A 14514-nucleotide genomic window follows, 5' to 3' on the forward strand; every position below is an offset into this window, starting at 1 on the left:
ACGTGACAGGCTCTGCCGCGCCACCCCGCCTGGCGCGGCGAGGGCGGATCCAGATCCGCGCGCGGGCCTCCCTTCCTCCTCCTTCCCTTAGTCCCTCTGACCTCTCTCCCTCACTCCCTTTCTTCCTCCTCCAGATCTCTCCCCTCCAGATCTCCCTCCTCCACCGTCCCCTCCCTCCCTCCCGACCAGATCGGCCTCCGGAGATGCCAAGGCGTGGTAAATCTTCCAAACCAAGGTAAACCCTAGGATTGATTTGTAAAGTTTATTGTTGTGAGTTCCTAGAACGAAATGGAAACCCTATGATTGATTTGTTCAAAATTTGGAATAGGACGTTGGTGGGAACTGCATTCACCCATTTGCCACTACCTTGTGGTGTTCCAGTGCCGATGTGCTACTACGGTGATCCTTGTAAGGTAGCGATTTCTAATGAGGAGGAAACGTACAAGCAAAGGTACTAGATGTATGACAATTACGCATTTGACCCTACACTTCGTCAGATCCGCATTGGGTTGATGGTGAGAAATTGATATTGCGCAATATTTTTTATGTGTCATGAAATCATGTATGGTTTATTAGGTTGTATGTGTAATAGTTGCATGTTTTGCAGACCCCTCCACCGCTTTGTGATTTTGAGCAGTGGATCGACACCGAGATCGAGAAAGACAAGTCGTATCTAGGGAAATTGAAGGAGTGGGAGGCGGAGCGGAAGGAGTTGGTGGAGAAGAGACGCCAAGAGAAGGCAACAGAAAAGGAGTGCGTAGAAGAGGGTGAAATGAGGCATGCTGCTCAGCGCAGGGAGGAGAAGGAGAAGAAGCTTGAGCGTGTTCGCCGTGTGAAAACAGCAATGGAGGAGAATCCTGATGCTTTGAGGAAGGGAAAGTGGCCTCGTTGCACTCAGTAGTCTGTTAGATTTGGTAGTTTCATGTTTAGTAATGAACAATGTTGTTATGTACTCGACTTTTTAGTGTGTTGTCATTTATTGCAACTTTCAGACTGATCTAGTGCGTTGTTCCAATGTATTGTACTTTTTCAGTGTGTTGTTCCCATGTACTGCACTATTTTGAGGTGTTGTTGTTTCATTCGTGTTGATCATAATTTGCATTCTAATATTGTGCAGTTAATCAAACGAGTTCACGTACTGGAATAGAAAGCTAAGTGTGGGGGTATTAACCCCTATACCCTTACGGCTATGCTTGGGCCGGCCCGGATCAGGGGGTCTGGCCCACTAGGAGACAACGCGCGGCCCGGCCAATCTGTTCGGAATCCCGCGCAAGGAATCAAGGCAGATTTGGAGGTCAAGCAAGATCCTGATCGGTTAGAATATGAATCCTTATCCGGCCACCTATGACAATTGTAATTGACTAGGATTAGTTTCCAGATCTGTAACCCTGCCCCCGGACTATATAAGGCGGGCAGGGGACCCCTCTAAAAAACATCTCTTATTGACATACAGCAATACAATCAGACGCAGGACGTAGGTATTACGCCTTTACGGTGGCTGAACCTGGATAAAATCTTGTGTCTGTCTTGCGTCACCATCTTGTTTGTAGCTTACGCATCTATCTGCCGATAATCTACTACCTTGGGCATACCCCTAGGTAGACTGCCGACCATATTTCATCGACAGTGCGCGCCAGGTAGGGGGTATGCGTACTGCTCTCTAGGCGAACAAGATGGTCATCATCCCCGGTTCCATGGCTACGCCGAACGGCCTCACGTTCACCATCAGCCAGATCACCTGGACCACCGGCTTTGATGACTTCATCGCCATGACCCTGGAGGAGGTGCGGATTCAATCTGCACCGACCACTGCTTCACCTGCATCGGCTACGGCTCTGACCATGGAGGATCTGGCTCTGACCACGGTGGATCTGGCTCCGACCATGGTGGATCTGGCTCCGACCATGCCAGCGTCGTCTTCAGCCACGTCGACAACCCGTCGTCCGCTTCCTTGCTACAAAAGGAGGCAGATCGACAACACCGACTTGCTCGACTCCATCGATCGGGTCGGCACCAAACTTGCCGAAACCCTGGCTCTGGTAAGTTCGATTCAAAGTCAACCTAATGAGCAGGTAACTACAACCCACAACAGATCTACCCGACCAGCTCAGGCCAGTCGTCCTGCACGACTTGGTACGGATCTCGTGGTCACATCTACTCCTAAAGGGCGCTCCGTTCGTTGCCGGCCAGCCCCTGCGACGGGTCTCCGGCCCTCCGAGTACGAAGCCTCGATGGAGAACCACCAGGTCCAGCCCTATGGCCTGCGCAACTTCGTCAACATGGTCTGAATTGAGGATTATCAAGAAGGATCGGTCCACACAGTTCAAGAGGGTGGCTCAAGCTCCTCGTCTGGCATCGTATCTAAGGCCTCTGTTCACACCGAGCTCCAGCATCATGATGATGAAGACATTGAATATGATCTGGATATCCCAAACCATGCCCCGGGATTCCCGCGATTCCCACCCTTCCCACCAAGGTGAGGAGACTTGATCAATATTGTCAGTAATGACGAACCACCGGCAATCGGCGAAACAGAACAAGAAAGGCTAGCATGCGAAGCACGCAATATTGACCGGTTTAATCGCCGACAAATTGAAGCCGAGGCAGAAGAGGAGGCCCGACGCATAAGGGTCCAGCCACGCGACCTTAACAATGCTTTTGACAGGGTGGGGGACAAGCAAGTCTTTAGGATTCCAAGCACCAACGTAGCTGTTGCTATGGCAACAATGCAACGACTACCCAATACTCCGGAAACACAGGTAGTTCGTGATGATATACAAGCTTACCTGACGGCTGCCATGGCCCAGACCGCAGAGATTGTAAATCAAGCCTGGGCTCCATCTGTCTCAGTCGAATCTAGCCACAGCCGCCAGTACTCAAGTCGCTCACAGCCACCCAACCAATGTGGCTCGCGCAACAACGACCCATCAGACAACCGTCAAGGCGGAAACGGTGGCCATGATGGTGGTCGGGACGACAACCGCCGTCGGGATGACAACCGCCACGACTTTCAGGACGACAACCGCCAAGACAACCGCAATAATCGCCGCGATAACCACGGTCGTAGGGTTAATCAGGATGGCAACTGAGATCGCCATGATGGCAATAACGAGCTCCGCCATTACCTCGGAGGACGCGATCTGCGCGATCGCATCAACCAAAGAGCCAACGATCGTGCATCCCACGAAAGCTATCGCCGTATGGAATATGATACTGCCCATGGCCCTCCGGGTTTGAAGCAGTTTACTCCACACCTTCGCCAAGTCATATGGCCCAAGAACTTCAAGCTCGAAAAACTTCAGAAGTACGACGGCAAGGAGAACCCTGAATTATGGGTCATGCTCTATGAAACCGCATGTAGATCAGCCATGGCTGATGAGCACATCATGTCTAACTACTTCCCAGTCGCTGTCGGCCATGTAGGTCACCAATGGCTGGTCAGCTTGTCGGCTAACTACTTTGATTCTTGGCAGGAGCTCAAGCAAGCTTTCATCGACAACTTCATTGCTACTTGCGAGCAACCCGGCAACAAATATGATCTACAGCGGATTCAAGACCGGAAAGATGAGCCACTATATGAGTACGTCCGGTGTTTCTCGAAGATGCGCGTCAAGGTCCCGTCAATCTCTGACAATGAGGCAATCGAGGCTTTCATCACTGGTCTCCGCTTCCACGATGCCCTACGGGACAAGCTCCTCCATAAGAGACCTAAATCAGTCACAGCGCTCCTGGCCACTGCCAAGAAATATGCGGATGCCGATGATGCTAAAAAGATAATCATCGAAGAAGCAACAAGGGTTCCATGCTCCGACCACCCCCCACACCACGACGACTACCACGGCAACCGTGGTCAGAACAACAATTTTGATCGTCGCAACCAGCGCAATGACCCCCACGACCACCGTGACCAGCATAATCAGCGGCGTAATCGCTACGACGATTACAGGGGCAAGCGTGCTTGGGAAGACAACGGCGAGGTCAACGCCGTTAAGAAAGGTGGTGGACATCGCAACTATGAAGAAGACTATGCCAAAGCATTGAAAGGACCCTGCCAGCTCCACCTCAAGTCAAACCATACCATGGAGAATTGTTGCGTTCTCAAGTCTATCTACACGCGTCAACAGGCTCCGGATATGTCCGACAAGCCTAACGACGCAGGGGAACAGCGCAACGAGGACAACGATGATGAAGAAGCAGATCCCCATCACAAGTACATCAAGCCAACCGATTGCGTCCACACCATCATTGGAGGCAAAGTGTCTATCGAGACCAAACAAGAATGCAAGCTGCTCGCCCGCGCCTGTTTGAACGTGGCCAACACCGACAACCTCATCACCGATCCGCGGCTCCCTCCTTGGCCTCACCGTGAGATCTCCTTCAGTAGAAAGGACCAATGGGCTGCAATAACCAAGCTAGGACATTTTCCCCTGGTCCTTGATCCTTGTATCAACAAGGTTCAGTTCGACAGAGTGCTGATCGACGGCGGCAGCTCCATCGATATACTGTTCAAGAATAGTCTGCCAGCCTTGAAGATAACTCAGGCGGATCTCAAGCCATACGAGGCATAGTTCTAGGGCGTCCTTCCCAGACAAAGCTCTACACCTCTCGGGCAGATCACATTACCTGTGCAATTTGGTACCCCAGACCACTTCCGCACCGACTACGTCAACTTCATGGTCACTGACTTTGATGGCACCTACCATGCTATCCTTGGTCGACCATCGCTCACCAAATTCATGGCCATACCTCACTACAGGTATTTGGTGCTCAAGATGCCTACCGAGAAAGGGGTTCTAACTCTCAGGGGCAACATATACGCAGCTTATACCTATGAGGACGACAACTTCAAAATAGCAGAGGCCCACGACCTCTCTATTCGCATGGCCAAGACCATGCTCGACGCCAAGAAGACCTCAGCCGACCACCTGGAGATCCTAGAGCTCGAGGCTCCACGCAAGAACATCAAGTCCAAGGAGCACAAGGTGATCCAGTTGGTCGACGGTGATCCCCGCAAAACGGCCCTTATCGGGGCCAACCTAGATCCTAAATAGGAAGACGCGCTCGTCAAGTTCTTGAGGAGCAACATGAGTGTGTTTGCATGGAAACCTGCTGACATGCCTGATGTACCTCGGAACTTGATCGAGCACTCCTTGAATGTCAATGGTAAGGCCAAACCTATCAAGCAGAAGCTACGACGGTTCGCTCACGACAAAAAGGAGGTGATTAGGGTAGAAGTTATGCGGCTTTTGGTAGCCGAATTTATCAAAGAAGTGTATCATCTAGAGTGGTTAGCCAACCCGGTTCTTGTACACAAAAAGAATAATGAATGGAGAATGTGTGTTGATTACACTGATCTCAACAAACACTGCCCTAAAGACCCCTTCGGCTTACCTCGCATAGACGAGGTTGTAGATTCAACCGCTGGTTGCGAGCTGCTTTCCTTTCTCGATTGCTACTCTGGTTATCACCAGATCACTCTAAAAAAGGATGACCAAATCAAGACATCCTTCATCACACCTTTCGGCGCCTACTGCTACACGACCATGTCGTTCGGGCTCAAGAACGCCGGGGCTACCTACCAATGCGCCATACAGGCCTGCCTCAAAGACGAGATAAAGACGACTTCATTGAGGCTTATGTTGATGATGTAGTTGTCAAAACCAGGGAAGCACATACCCTTGTTGATGACCTAGAACGCACCTTTGCAGCCCTTAATACATTCCAATGGAAGTTAAACCCAAAGAAGTGCATCTTTGGTGTTCCTTCTGGCATACTACTTGGCAACGTCGTCAGCCACGACGGCATACGCCCTAACCCGAAGAAAGTCAAAGCTGTCTTGGACATGAAGCCGCCAAAAAAGGTGAAGGATGTTCAGAAGCTTACCAGATGCATGGCTGCCCTCAGTCGTTTCATATCAAGATTAGGCGAAAAAGGATTACCGTTTTTTAAGCTGCTCAAAGCATCTGAGAAGTTTGAGTGGTCGGAGGAAGCAGACGCTGCCTTCACATAGCTAAAACAATACATTACATCACCTCCGGTCCACACTGCTCCTAGAGAAGATGAAACTCTCCTACTTTACATTGCGGTAGCTAATCGAGTGGTCTCCACTACCATGGTGGTCGAGCGCGACGAGCCTAGCCACGTCTACAAGGTACAATGACCAATTTATTTCATCCGTGAAGTACTCAATGAATCCAAGACCAGGTACCCACAGGTCCAGAAACTGATCTACGCCATATTGATAACATCCCAAAAGTTGAAACATTACTTCGATGGATATCAGGTGGTGGTCATGACCGAGTATCCTCTGGGAGACATCATTCGCAACAAGGATGTGAATGGGCGCATCATTAAATGGGTAATGGAGCTATGCCCTTTCTCCTTAGAATTTGCAAGCCATACTACAATCAAGTCTCAGGCACTTGTCAATTTCATTGTCGAGTGGACAGACTTAAGCACACCTGCCTCTTAGGGGCCCGACGAGTATTGGAAGATGTACTTCGATAGCTCTCTCAACATTGATGGCGCAGGAGCAGGAGTCCTTTTCGTGTCACCATCCAAGGAGCAGCTCCGATATGTCCTCAGGATTTACTTCCCATCGTCTAATAACGCCGCCGAGTACGAAGCATGCCTGCATGGTTTGCGCATTGTGGTTGAGCTCGGCGTCAAACGTCTCTATGTCTATGGAGACTCGGCCCTGGTCATCAACCAACTCAACAAGGACTGGGATACGACTATTGAAAAGATGGATGCATACTGCAAATTGATTAGAAAGCTGGAAAGCAAGTTCTATGGCATCGAGTACACACATGTGGTCTGGGACAAAAATCAAGCAGCAGATGCGCTGTCAAAGTTAGGGTCATCCCGAGCTACAGTCCCACATGGTGTATTCATTCAAGATCTACTCACGCCTTCCATCGAAGAGGAAGATCCCACGGTTGACAAGCCTCCAGACCGGCTTTTGGTGGCTATGGTTCCGGCGTCAAACACCATCGAACCACCTCCAACCACTAAGGAGCCTGACTGAAGAGTACCTTTCATCAAGTATCTAATAGATGGTAGCGGTTACACTGATTGGATAGAAAATGAACGCCTAATGCGTTGCAGTAAGCAGTATCTGCTCGTGGAAGGCAAATTGTGGCGAAAGAACGCAAAGGAGGAAATCTTGATGAAATGTATAACCCAGAAGGATGGTGAACATCTCCTGGACCAAATCCACTCCGGTTCTTGCGGTAACCATGTGGCCTCGAGAACGCTAGTTGGCAAGGCTTTCCGAGTAGGTTTCTATTGGCCGTCAGCTGTAGCCGATGCAGAGAAGCTAGTCCGCCATTGTGAGGGTTGTTAGTTCTTCACTAAGAGAATCCATGTACCAGCACACGAGATTTAGACAATACAAGCCTCTTGGCCCTTCGCATGCTGGGGACTGGATATGATTGGGCCCTTCAAACTGGCTCCTGGGAAATTTACATGTGTCTTTGTGCTGATCGACAAATTTTCTAAGTGGATAGAGTACATGCCTCTGGTACAGGCATCTTCAGAAAAGGCTATCACGTTCATCGACCAGGTCATCCACCACTTCAGCATACCCAACAGCATCATCACTAATCTGGGTACTCAGTTCACCAGGAGCGCTTTTTGGGACTTCTGTGATGAAAGGAGCATAGTAGTAAAATACGTCTCGGTGGCGCACCCTAGAGCTAATGGACAGGTCGAGTGGGCAAATGGTATGTCTTGGATGCACTTAAGAAGAGGATGTATAGAGAAAATGACAAAGCTCCCAAAAGATGGCTCAAAGAGTTACCAGCCGTGGTCTGGGGTCTCAGAACCTAGCCCAGTCACAATAACGGCGTATCACCATACTTTATGGTTTACGACGCTGAGGCAGTGCTCCCAGCAGATATAACCTTCAGATCAGCATGGGTAGAGAACTTCGATGAAGACAAGGCCAATGAAGTGTGGGAGCTGGAAGTAAATAGTGCAGAAGAGAAGCGGCTCGATTCTTGCGTACGTACAGCCAAATACCTTGCTATTTTGTGCAGGTACTACAACAAGAACGTTAAGGAGCGGTTCTTTGTGGTTGGGGACCTGGTCCTGAAGTGGAAGATGAATCAGGCTAGTGTCCACAAACTTGCAACTCCATGGGAGGGGCCCTTCATGATCAAGGAAGTTATACGACCAACGTCTTACATGTTAGCTCACCTGGACGGTACGGACGTACCCAATTCATGGCACATCGACAAGCTTAGGTGTTTCTATACTTAACTACTAAGATATGTACTCCTCTTGTACTTTCGATTTAATTCAATAAAGCTATTATGATTTCTCCGACCACTCTAATGTGTCACTTTGAAGTCTATTGTTATCCTAACTCAACCAGTCAAAACCGACCACCATTCCTTCCTGGGTTTTCGGAGCAGGCCCTGTCTCTAGTTCCTCCCAATGCATGCATGGGATCTGCTCTCTATGCTATGGGCGATCGGTACGTCCCCTCTGGTTTGACTTGTCTGCATCTACGTGTGCACAGGCTACGCACCTCACACTCTGACCATAGGACAAACCAGGGCCATACAAACCTATCAAGATGACGTGTCGACTAAACTGGTACAACTAAATAGAATGCTAACATGTTCTCACTTAGTTACACCAACACGAGATCCAAGCTTAAATACGTTTTCCACAAAACAAACAAGCTTATGCTGATATACGGTTACGTTATTACAAGCTTGCCTGAAAAGGTCTAAGTTTACAATAACACAACTACATCTTCTTCTACAGCTATAGCCTGTCCTATTGGCTGGTCGGGGTAGGCGGCACCTGCTGCTCGCTAGGCCTAGCATCGTGCTCGAGTCTCGGGGACTCTTGTACTAGTCGAGCTGAAGAAGATGGCCCCGCCGATGCCTGGCTGGTCGAGACCACAGGCTTCGCCGGTTGGCTTAAAACTGACAGCGCTTCTAGCTGACTTGTTGATGGCGTACCCTATATAGGTGCTGTCCCGCCTCCACACAGGTTAATGTCGCCAATTATTTTTGCCAACAAGTCTAGCTGGGTCATCCGAAGCTCCTCAGCCTTGTCTGGATCTACCTCCTTCGGGTATCTAGCCTCCAGGCACTTGAGATTGATCAGGGGGTAGTGAGCACGCACCATGCTTAGCACATGTGTGCCTATGTACTCACCCGCCTCCTTCACGAACTCCTGGAACCATCCCCATGCCTTTCGGCATCTATCGACCAGTCCGAGTTGTGGCGTCCTTGGCACGTCCTCTGTAAGCGCTGGGTCGATAAGGTTGAGGACCGGCAAAATGCCCGTTGCCACCTCCTGGTATCGGGTTTTCCATGTGTCCCGATCCTCGGAGATCTCTTGGCACCGTGCCTTCCAGCCGTCACGATCTTTCATCATGGCTTCCAGATGCTTCTTGGCATTGACTTTTAAAACTGCAAACCGCACAAGCCGTTAAAACGTCATACCATGACAAGATAAAGCGGGCAATAAAAGTGAGCAAAGGGGCTTGGAAAACTTACTTTTTAGTTCCTCTTTCATCTTGGTCGTGTGGTCCCAGAGCTACAACTGGTCGTGCACCAGTTTTCTGTTGTCCTCCTTTAGGCGATCACACTCCACGACCGCACAATTGTTCTCCTCTTGGAGACGGACCACCTTGGCTTCTAAGCCTGCACTACAGCTGTTACTACCAACAATGCAACAACACTTGTCATGCACTCATTGTGATAAAGTGACTACTTACTTGTTCTTTCCTGCTCTTTGTTACTGAGCTGGACGACCAGGTTCTAGTTCTGGGACTCTTGCTCCGTCCTCTCATGGTTGGCGGCTTCAAGTTGGTGGCACAAGCATTCTACTTCCGCCGTCAGCTCTTTATTGCTTGCAGTGATTCCCTCGATCTGGTCGAAGCATTTCTTACGGTACCTTGCGGTCTTCATTAAGTCCTATGTGTAAGAAGCTAAGTAAGAAAGTTTGACTACACAACAAGATCAGGTGATGAAGCAAAACATACCTGGACCTCCGTCACCAGTCGTTTCGCCGCTCATTCAACCTTCTTGGTCTCTTCGACCTCTGGGATTTCCTCATGAACAACCTATTGGTCGTTCCACCAGCACGACACATATATATGTTGTCGCTTGTCCTGTGGATGGCTCAGGACCTCTTCTACTTCGTCTTCTTTGGCCTCCTCTTTGGGTATCGGTGCTGGTCTAGAGTTGGCAGCTTCTGCGATCACTATGGCCTTTCCATGAGCTGCAGCATCGACAAACATGCTCTGTGCTATCACCTCCAGTCGTTGCTCCTCGATCTGTTTCGTTACTCTTGGTGCTGAGGTGTTGCCCTCAACAGGGTTGGTGCTCAGAGCACTTGTGCTTGGCTCGGCTCTTCCCTCGACCACCTGCTCAGAGACTGTCATCTGGCTGCTTGTGTGCTGAGGCTCCAGTGGACCTTTTGCTGTGGTTTCCTCTAGGGCCGACTGCTGGGCAGTCTTCTCCAAAATTGCTGGCGGAGCCATGCCGCTCCCGGCTAGTTGGTTCGGATTTTCGGTGGACGCCGACCTAGCATATCCGAGATAAGTTTAGAAGGCAACTGTAATCAATATAAATTGCAAGCTTACATCAAGGTTACAAATACTTACATGTTGGAAGCACAGAATGATGTGGCAAAGGCGCGTCTCTTCGGCCATGCTTGCTCCACGTGCTGTGCGGGTGACACCTGGTCTCCCTCTACATCCAGCACCGACGCTGGGGCTAGGTGCTCGACCCCTCTGCCGCTTGTCCTCCGTGTTGTAGTGGTCAGCGATGCAGGAGCCATCAGCACGGAGGAGCCACCTTGCTCCATCGACTCCAGTTGCCTCCTCCTCTTTCGAGGGACGAGTCAAAAGATGTCTGCATCCTCTGTGTCGTCGTTTGACAAAGTCAAGATCGCCTGACGACGCTTGCTAGCCGCCGGCCGCTTACCAGTAGCTTTGGCCGCTGCTTCCTCTCCAACTCCGAGCATGGCCCAGTCGACGTCCTCAGCACTGATGCTAGTCTGGGCAGTTGGGTCAGCAACTTGCGGCCATTCTACACCAGGGGGTGGCGACACAAACAAGACCGCTCTATCCCGCCCATTAATTTGGGAAACAAATAGGAGATCATACAGTAAGTTTCCACTACAATATGAGACTACAGGAACAAGGCAAGATGAGTTACCTTTGGGGGAGGTTGGGCGAGCTTGAAAGCATGCTCGATGTCACTTAATCTAACATAATTTGGATCAGCTAAGTTAAATAGCTCTCCAATTCTGGCTCTAACTTTGATCTTGTCAAGTGCCTCCTACCTCATCCTCGTTGGGTCTGTGCTACCTTGGTACTCATAGCCAGGATGTACCCTCCTCTGGCAGGGCTAGATCCTTCAGCTGATGAAGTTCCCGACCACGCTCGGGTCATCCAATTTCTTCCACGGGATCATCCCAAGTAGTTCTGGAATCTGTTCTAGGTGCTCGGGCTTCTCCGACCAGCTGGTCCTCTTCTCCGGAATGAACCCCACGTCGCACAGTGTGATCGTGTTCGGCTCTTCGTGGATGTAGAACCACTTCTTATACCAGTCATCAAGTGAAGTGTTTTAAGGGCAGTGTAAGTACTGGGCCTTCATCCCATCATGGAGGTTGAGGTACACACCTCTGGCTATCTTTGAGCCACCGCTTCCTTTCTTTCGTAGACAGAAAAGATGGCAAAAGAAGTCGAAATGGGGCTGGAAGCCGCCATATGCTTCGCAAAGATAAATGAAGGTGGAGACAAGGAGAATCGAGTTGGGATGCAGATTGCAAATCCCAATCTCATAGTACAGACAGAGCCCCTGAAGGAAAGGGTGCACTAGAACCCCAAAACCCCACTTGAAGAAGTCTTCGAAAACCAAAATCTCACCTGGTTGTGGATCGGGGTACCCCTCGCCCTCTGGCACGCGCCATCCTGCGAGTTCCTTGTTGTGGAGTACTCCCATGAGGATGAGGTCTTCGATGGTCTGCTCATTGCTTCTCGACTTCCACCACTCCTTCGCCATGACTCCGGCTTTCTTTTGGGCGTCACTTTTCACCATGAATCCGGCTTTGCTGATGAACGAGGATACGGTGGAGGATTGATTGGTGGTGATTTCGGAGGAGCTAGGGTTGGCAGGAGGAAGAAGAAGGCCACGGCTGTGAATGGTAATGGGGTTCAGTAAAAAGTAACTTACCAATTCTATACTATATTTAACCAAGATTTCTGCCATTTTGTCTGCCTGAGATTCTTGGGAGACGTGCACATGCGCCGTAGATGGTTGTTCTCACAACCTCAAGATCTATGCCAATATATGCGCCACTTCATTATCAGTGTATGCGCCTCTTCGTTACCAGTGTGAGAGGGCCCACGCTGGCGCACCTACTTACAGGTGCCACGTAATTGTTTGCTTGAAAAGACAACAAGGCAGTATGACATGCTGCCCCGTCTACTTTTTTGACCAGACATGTCAGATTGGATTTGACAGGGCAAGTAATTACATAAATACAAAAGATAATAGCTCAAGTGGCATTTGGTTCTTCGCCGCACCTCTCGTGCTTGGGGACTGCTCGAGGACTGCCCAGACCACTACCGTGCTTGGGGACTGCCCAGACCACTACCGTGCTCGGGGACTGTCCAGACCACTACCGTGCTTGGGGACTTCTCAGTCCACTACTATGCTCGGGGACTACTCTGACCACTACCGTGCTCAAGGATTTTTCTGACCACTATCGTGCTTAGGAACTGTTCCGACCACTGCTCGGAGACCGCTCTCCTCAGCTACATGTGATTTGTACTCATATACAGTCGAGAGGCATTTATTTAGACCTTGCTACAAGGCTTATACTTCGCCTTCCAACAAGCTCGGGGACTACATCGGTACGATGCACCTACCGGTGCATCTCATATTGCTTGTATGACGATTGGATTCTTAACTTCATTGGAAATTTTTTTAGACCCTGGCCCCATGTGCCTACGTCACCTACTACCAGGCTTGGGGACTAAGTGGGCACACTTCACCTTGCGGTGAATGTGCTTATTTTATCGACCCCTACGCTATGACTGTTTGCCAGAACTACTATTGTCCAAGGGTCACTTATATTTCTTTTTAGAAATACAAGTGGGCACACTTGATAAGGAAAGAAATCTTTTTCTTTTTTCTTTATAGCACCATGCATTCTTCAGACAACTAGAATCTTTAGCTATAATCGTGGTCTACTGCTTTCTGTTCTGACCAGGATGCTGGCACATTTAATTGGTCAATGTTTCAACCAGTTGGAGATGACATGAAGACGGATCTGAAAGTGCATCTAGCCCTTTTGTGAGTTTTGGATGATTGAATGACAACACGATTAAAGGTCTAACATGTTTACTAAGTGTTAGACAGGAAATTGATTATCTCACAGATACTTGATGAAATTGTATAAAGCCAAAAATGATGTATTGTTGTATAAACAATCTAGTTCAAGCATAAGACAACAATGCAAATGGAATTCATGTGAAGGCTTATTTATTGTGGGATTTCAATGATCTATGTGAAAGCAAGCACGATAAAAGTTAATTAATGAGACATGAGGGATTGCATATGGAATGGTCTTATATTTGAAGCTTGCTAAATTGAAAAGAAAAAGACAACAATACAAATGAATGGATGATTCAACACAAAGATGTGACTTGATGGCTTGAGATGGTGAAGATAGCAAGGAAAGGCTTCGAGGTACTAAGCAAGGGTGAAGGGCAAGCGACGGCTTGGCGGCCGAAGAACCTAGCTAGGGTGAAGAAGGAAGTACTTGCATTTAGTTGAGGTACTAATCAAGCTGCGATAGTCATATTGATGTGGAGGATCAAACCTATATTAGACAAAGCGTTGGAAGTGACTTGATGCATTTGGAGTTATTCATATTTAATGAATGGAATCAAGTCACATGCTCAAGATGGCTATGCTCAAGTGAAAAGATCAACATCAACATGATTGGCACCCTCACTTAATGAAGATTGGAAAACACGGCTTCGGTTCAAAGAGATCAACTCAAAAGGTTTAATTTCCTTATACTTTTAAATTTGAGTTAATAGGAATGCCGTACTATTAAGAGGGATGCAAGTTTAGGTGGTCTGAGGAAGATAGAGTGCTCAAGCATAATAACTAAATCAATAATGAGACACTCTAGCACTTCACGAGCACATAGAATAATTTTTCTGTGACTGTCGGTGTCGGAAGTCCCGACGTAAGCCGGAACTCCCGACAGTCGGAAGTCATGACTCTTGCCGGAAGTGCTGACTCTCAGTCACAGCCTGGGCGGTGACTGTGGACGTCGGAAGTCCCAACGTGTGTCGGAACTCCCGACGGTCGGAAGTCCCGACGTGTGTCGGAAGTCCCGACAGTCAGAAGTCCCGACCCAAGCCAGCAGTCCCAGCAGCGATGGTTCTTTTGACTGCTCGCTGTCTGTGCACGTCGGAAGTCCCGACGTTCGCCGGGAGTTTCGACCGTCGGAAGTCCCGACGTT

The 14514-nt window shown here is 49.2% G+C and overlaps 1 pseudogene; it reads left to right on the forward strand.

The window, feature by feature from the left end:
- Positions 1–203: 203 nt before the first annotated feature.
- LOC136482905 (uncharacterized) lies at positions 204–901 on the forward strand (annotated as a pseudogene).
- The last annotated feature ends 13613 nt before the right edge of the window (positions 902–14514 follow it).

This window comes from Miscanthus floridulus, chromosome 9, assembly GCF_019320115.1.
Source record: "Miscanthus floridulus cultivar M001 chromosome 9, ASM1932011v1, whole genome shotgun sequence".
NCBI classification, from domain to species: domain Eukaryota; kingdom Viridiplantae; phylum Streptophyta; class Magnoliopsida; order Poales; family Poaceae; genus Miscanthus; species Miscanthus floridulus.